Source organism: Durio zibethinus, chromosome 16, assembly GCF_047325235.1.
Source record: "Durio zibethinus cultivar Kanyao isolate XHJ-2024 chromosome 16, ASM4732523v1, whole genome shotgun sequence".
NCBI lineage: Eukaryota > Viridiplantae > Streptophyta > Magnoliopsida > Malvales > Malvaceae > Durio > Durio zibethinus.
The window spans coordinates 9295501-9300420 of record NC_143177.1 but is presented as its reverse complement, the minus strand read 5'-3'; the positions used below and the strand labels follow the sequence as shown (position 1 = coordinate 9300420).

Sequence of the window (4920 nt, the reverse complement as noted above, 5' to 3'; positions counted from 1 at the left end):
TGCCTATAAAAAGGGGAAGAGGGCCTACCATTTGTGAGACTTTAGCCTAGGATTTAAATTTTTACATTTTACATTTTCCTATATTTTATTTTCTTGCATTTTCTTACTTGTCAAATAGTTTTAATTCTATTTTTTCTCATTGATGCTTGTTGTAATTTTCACTTTCCTAAAGTATTTTTCAGTGATCTTTATGATGTTGGCAATAAGATTTGTAAATTTTATTGATTTCCAGCTCAAATCTTCAAGATTTGTGAATTGTTAGTTTCTAGCTTTCAAATGCAGCTTTTATTTTCATGTTTTTAGCTTAGATCTTGCAATTTTCTTTCATAACATGTACTTTAATTCTATTTTTATTTTAGTTCACTCATTGTTCTTGCAATTACAATTCAATTTTACTCAATCCAAAGCACGTTAGATCCAATTTTGCTGTTAATTTTTGGTTTTCCATGTTTAGCATTAAAATGCAATTCGCAATGTCTTCTTTAATTCTTGCATTTGCATCACTTTAATTTCACTTTTATTTTGTTTCAATTCCTTATATTTTAGCTACCAATTTTTTGAAATTTCTTTTAGTTTACTTAGTTTACATGTCACATTCTTTTACTTTGTTTATATAAGCATGTGTGATGTCAGGTTTGATTTTATTTTTTTACAGTAGCTTAATTTGTATGCTTATTCTTTGATTGAACCAACTATAGAAGGGTAAGGTGATAATCGATACTTAGCTTAGGAATTTCTTTACCTAATCTCTATGAAATGATATCTTGACTGAAATGTTACAATTATTAGTTGTACAACCTATGCACTTGAAGATTTATCAAATTAAGTTTTTGGTAACATTATCGAGGATTATGAGTCAAGGGTCTTAAGCTAATATTGTGTTTCACCATATTCTTCTATAGATTGGTTCACTTTTATCTACATACATTAGGCTAGTCTTAGCATTGTTTCAGTTTTAGGTGTACATTGCCTATCTTCCTTTGTTGTTCACTTTCTTTAGATGTACATACTTAGGTTTCTATTTTTAGAGTTGTTCATTAAGTATAGTGTTCTTATGGCCCATGTATGCACTCAGTCAGGAGATGTGAGTTGATCTCTCTAGATCTTGAGCTTGAGATTACCTTTATGAGGTTTAGAAGGGAGAGGCTTACCGACCTTACTATCACCATGGCTAAGCAAGATACTAGAGCTCTTAGAGATTATGCTATGCTAAATCTTAATGGATATCAACCTAGCCTTCAAAGGCTAGCCATACAAGCTAATAACTTCAAGATTAAACCTATAATCATCCAAATGATACAACAGTTAGTCTAATTTAGTGGTCATACAAGTGAAGACTTGAATGCTCATTTTTAGAATTTTTTAGAGATATGTGATACATTCAAATATAATGGTGTTATTGAGGATGTGATTAGGCTTAGATTGTTTCCATTTTCCCTTAGAGATAGAGCAAAAAGTTGGTTAGCCTCGTTGCCACCAAATTCCATTACCACCTAGGATGATTTAGTTCAAAAGTTTATGGCTAAATTCTTTCCTTTGGCCAAGATGGCCAAGCTAAGGAAATAGATTACAAATTTTTCTCAACATGATTCAGAAACCTTGTATGAGCCATGGGAAAGATGCAAGGCTCTTAAGGTAGTGTCCACACCATAGACTATCGAAATGGCTAGAGATTCAAATTTTTTACAATGGGTTAATACCAAATACTAGGACTATTTTAAATGCTATAACAGGAGGTGCCTTGATGAGTAAGACCCTTAACAGTGCATATAGTTTGATAAAGGATACGACCATAAACAATTGTTAGTGGCCAAATGATAGACAGCATTCTATGAAAGCTTCAGGGGTGTACAAGCTTAATGAGTTCACAACATTGAGTGCTAGGGTAGAATCTCTAGCCAAATCTTTAGAATCCTTGAATTTTAAGGTCACGTCCTCTAAGCTGAGTCTTAGTCATTCTAGGTTCACCCAGAGTCTTATAGCTTTGTGTGAAGTATGTGGGGTAGGCCACTCAGGGGAGTCATGTCCTAATCACTACTTAAAGAGTATCCATTATGTAGGATAGAACCCAAGGCAACCCAATAACCTTTATGCTTCCACATATTGCCTAAGTTGGAGGAATAACCCAATTCAATTAGTCCAATCCATTCAGGTAGTAGAATAGCCTCAATACACTAGAGCACTTCACCCTTTAGGTTTCAAGCAACCATTATATCAACAACAACAACACCTATAGCACATACCTCTATATCCATCTATGCCACCCCCTAAAAAGAAACCCTCAGTGAGGATCTCTTAGGTATCACGATTAGAACCCAGATCTCATTTGTATAAATGCAAAACACCATGTTTCAGAACCAGACTACATCTACAAAGAACCTAGAGACCCAGATTGGTCAGTTAGCTACCCTCTTTAGTACTTGACCCTAAAGAACCTTACCAAGTAACACCAAGGTCAACCCTAGGAAGGAGGAAAAAGAGCAGTGTAAAGCCATTACCCTTAGGAGTGTGAGATAGTTAGCTAGTGATCCAGTCTATATAGGTTCTTAAGATATAGTAGATTAGGGGTTTAATGGTGATAAGCCTGATAGAAAGCTAGTTCATGATAAAGAAAAGGGTAGAAAGGTGGATGAAAAGGTGAGACCTACCTAGTTACCTTAAACATGTGCACATAGTGCTATACCTAGTTAATCTAGGCTTTTTCTTCATAGAGTCAAGCCACATATGTGTTACATTCTTTTCCCTCAAAGGTTTGAAAAGCAAAAGGAGGAAAAATAATTCTCTAAATTTCTAAAAGTGTTTAAAAAGCCGTACATCAACATCCTTTTTATGGATGCATTAGTACGGATGCCTACCTATGCCAAATTCATGAAGGACATTATCTCTTGAAAAAAGAAAACTTGAGGATTATGAAATAGTTGCACTTACCAATGAGTGCACATATTTAATTTAGAGAGAACTACCTATGAAGTTGAAAGACCCCAGTAGTTTAACTATCCCATGCACTATAGGTAGTATGTTCTTTGATAGAGCTTTATGTGACCTAAGTGCTAGTATTAACTTGATGCCTTGGTCCATTTTTAGGAAATTAGGTATAAAAGAGTCTAAGCCCACCTCAATTACTCTACAGTTGGCTAATAGATCACTAATACCATAAAAGGATTGTGGCAAATGTCTTGGTCAAGATAGGAAAACTCATTTTACTTATTGATTTTATGGTTCTAGATATAAAGGTGGATCACAAGATACCAATTATCCTAGGGAGACTCTTTTTAACCATTATTAGGGCTTTGATTAATGTGCAAAAAGAGGAATTATCATGTGAGTTCAGGATCAAGAGATTCGATTTATTATTTTTTAGGTTTTGCCATTCTCTGATGATTCTGATGACTAGTCAAGAGTAGAGATAGTTAGTGATGTGATTCATGATTTTTTCACCTAAAGTACCCTTTTTTCGCATTTTGAGGAATTCCTTGTAGTCGATAAGGTAAAAGACATGGATTTGACTAAGGATGATGATGAGATATTAATAGTCTCTACTTGTCAATTTGTTGAGCATGCAGTTGATTTTGACACTCTCTTGAGAGTAATTAGACCTTTAGATTTAGATTCACCTATTTTTGAGAAATTTAATTTGATTACGCTGATCATAGTCCTTCTAAGATAGAGGGTGATGGTTTAATTATATTTGATGGGATATGTACATTGATTGATTCACTAGTTCTTAAGAAATTTCAATTTAATCATGCCTATCATAATCCTTATAGGAAGGAGGGTGTGGACATATTGCAAGAAGGATATGATATGGTTCATGTTAAGAATAGGTTGATTGATTGGATTTTAAAACCAAAACCCATTTACCTTAGTCCATTTAGGTGTAAGGTTGGGGGTTTTGTTGAGAAATTCACTATCACTCATACTTGCCCACACAATCCACCATTAGACCCAATTTTTTATGAGATGGATAAGACAAAGGTCATTAAATGGTTGGATTTAGGAATTAAGTGTAGAGTGATCACTATGAACTTATAGAGTTGAGCTTATTCTACACAGTCTAGCTTTTTACTTCAAATAAAGTGCTTCTTGGGAGGTAACCCAAGCTTTACATGTCATTTTTTTGTTCATTTGTTTATTTTGTTGTTTAGCTTTTATTTTTCTTGTACATATTGATGTTGTTTATTTATGTAGTTGTTTTTTATTTTTTTTGTTTTATAGGTTAAAATAAAAGCTTAAAGAAAGGATGCACTAGTTCAGCCAAAGTTTGATAAAAGATTCGGCCACCATTCCTCTATGATTATAGGGGAATATCCTTGTTCCTCTCTTTTGTACTTTATTTCTTTTTATGCTTACACATTAAGGATAATGTGTTGTTTAAGTTTGAGGGTATGATAAATTGCTCAAAATTTGAAAAACTTTTTGAATTTTCCTTGGGTTTTACCTTAAAATTGAGCTTAACATGTGGTAGCTTAAATCGTTAGTATGCTTTCTTTGATTAGTTCTTCATAAGCCAAATATAGGTAGAGGTTGAGAATGAATATAGCTTTAGGAAAAGATTGAATATGTGTGAAATATGAGATGATGCTTAGGCTTGGTGAATTTTTTAATATGGTTTTCATTTATGAGTTGATACTTAGATCACTAAATTGAATTTTTTATCTAGTGATTGATTATGTAAACATGAAATATTTTATTTATTGGTCATTGAAATTATGTTTCATGTTCTAGAATTTGTTTTGATCATCTCTTGAGGTAAAATATTAGAAAACACATGATTAGAAAAATGATATAGGCCATCTTTGGATCGTTTGAGCTTTTCGAGCCAACCTTGATACACTTCTTCCATAGTCATCTCTTTTGAGCCTTATGATGCCTTTTCTTTGTTTTGAAATCACATTACAAACCCAAGCCTTTGTTTTGATA

At 33.3% G+C, this 4920-nt stretch overlaps 1 non-coding gene across 1 annotated transcript; it reads right to left on the bottom strand.

The window, feature by feature from the left end:
- Nucleotides 1-1551: 1551 nt before the first annotated feature.
- LOC149514275 (small nucleolar RNA R71) lies at nucleotides 1552-1656 on the bottom strand. The gene has a single exon (XR_016328904.1). It is a non-coding gene; the product is annotated as a small nucleolar RNA R71 (small nucleolar RNA).
- Between the last annotated feature and the right edge of the window lie 3264 nt (nucleotides 1657-4920).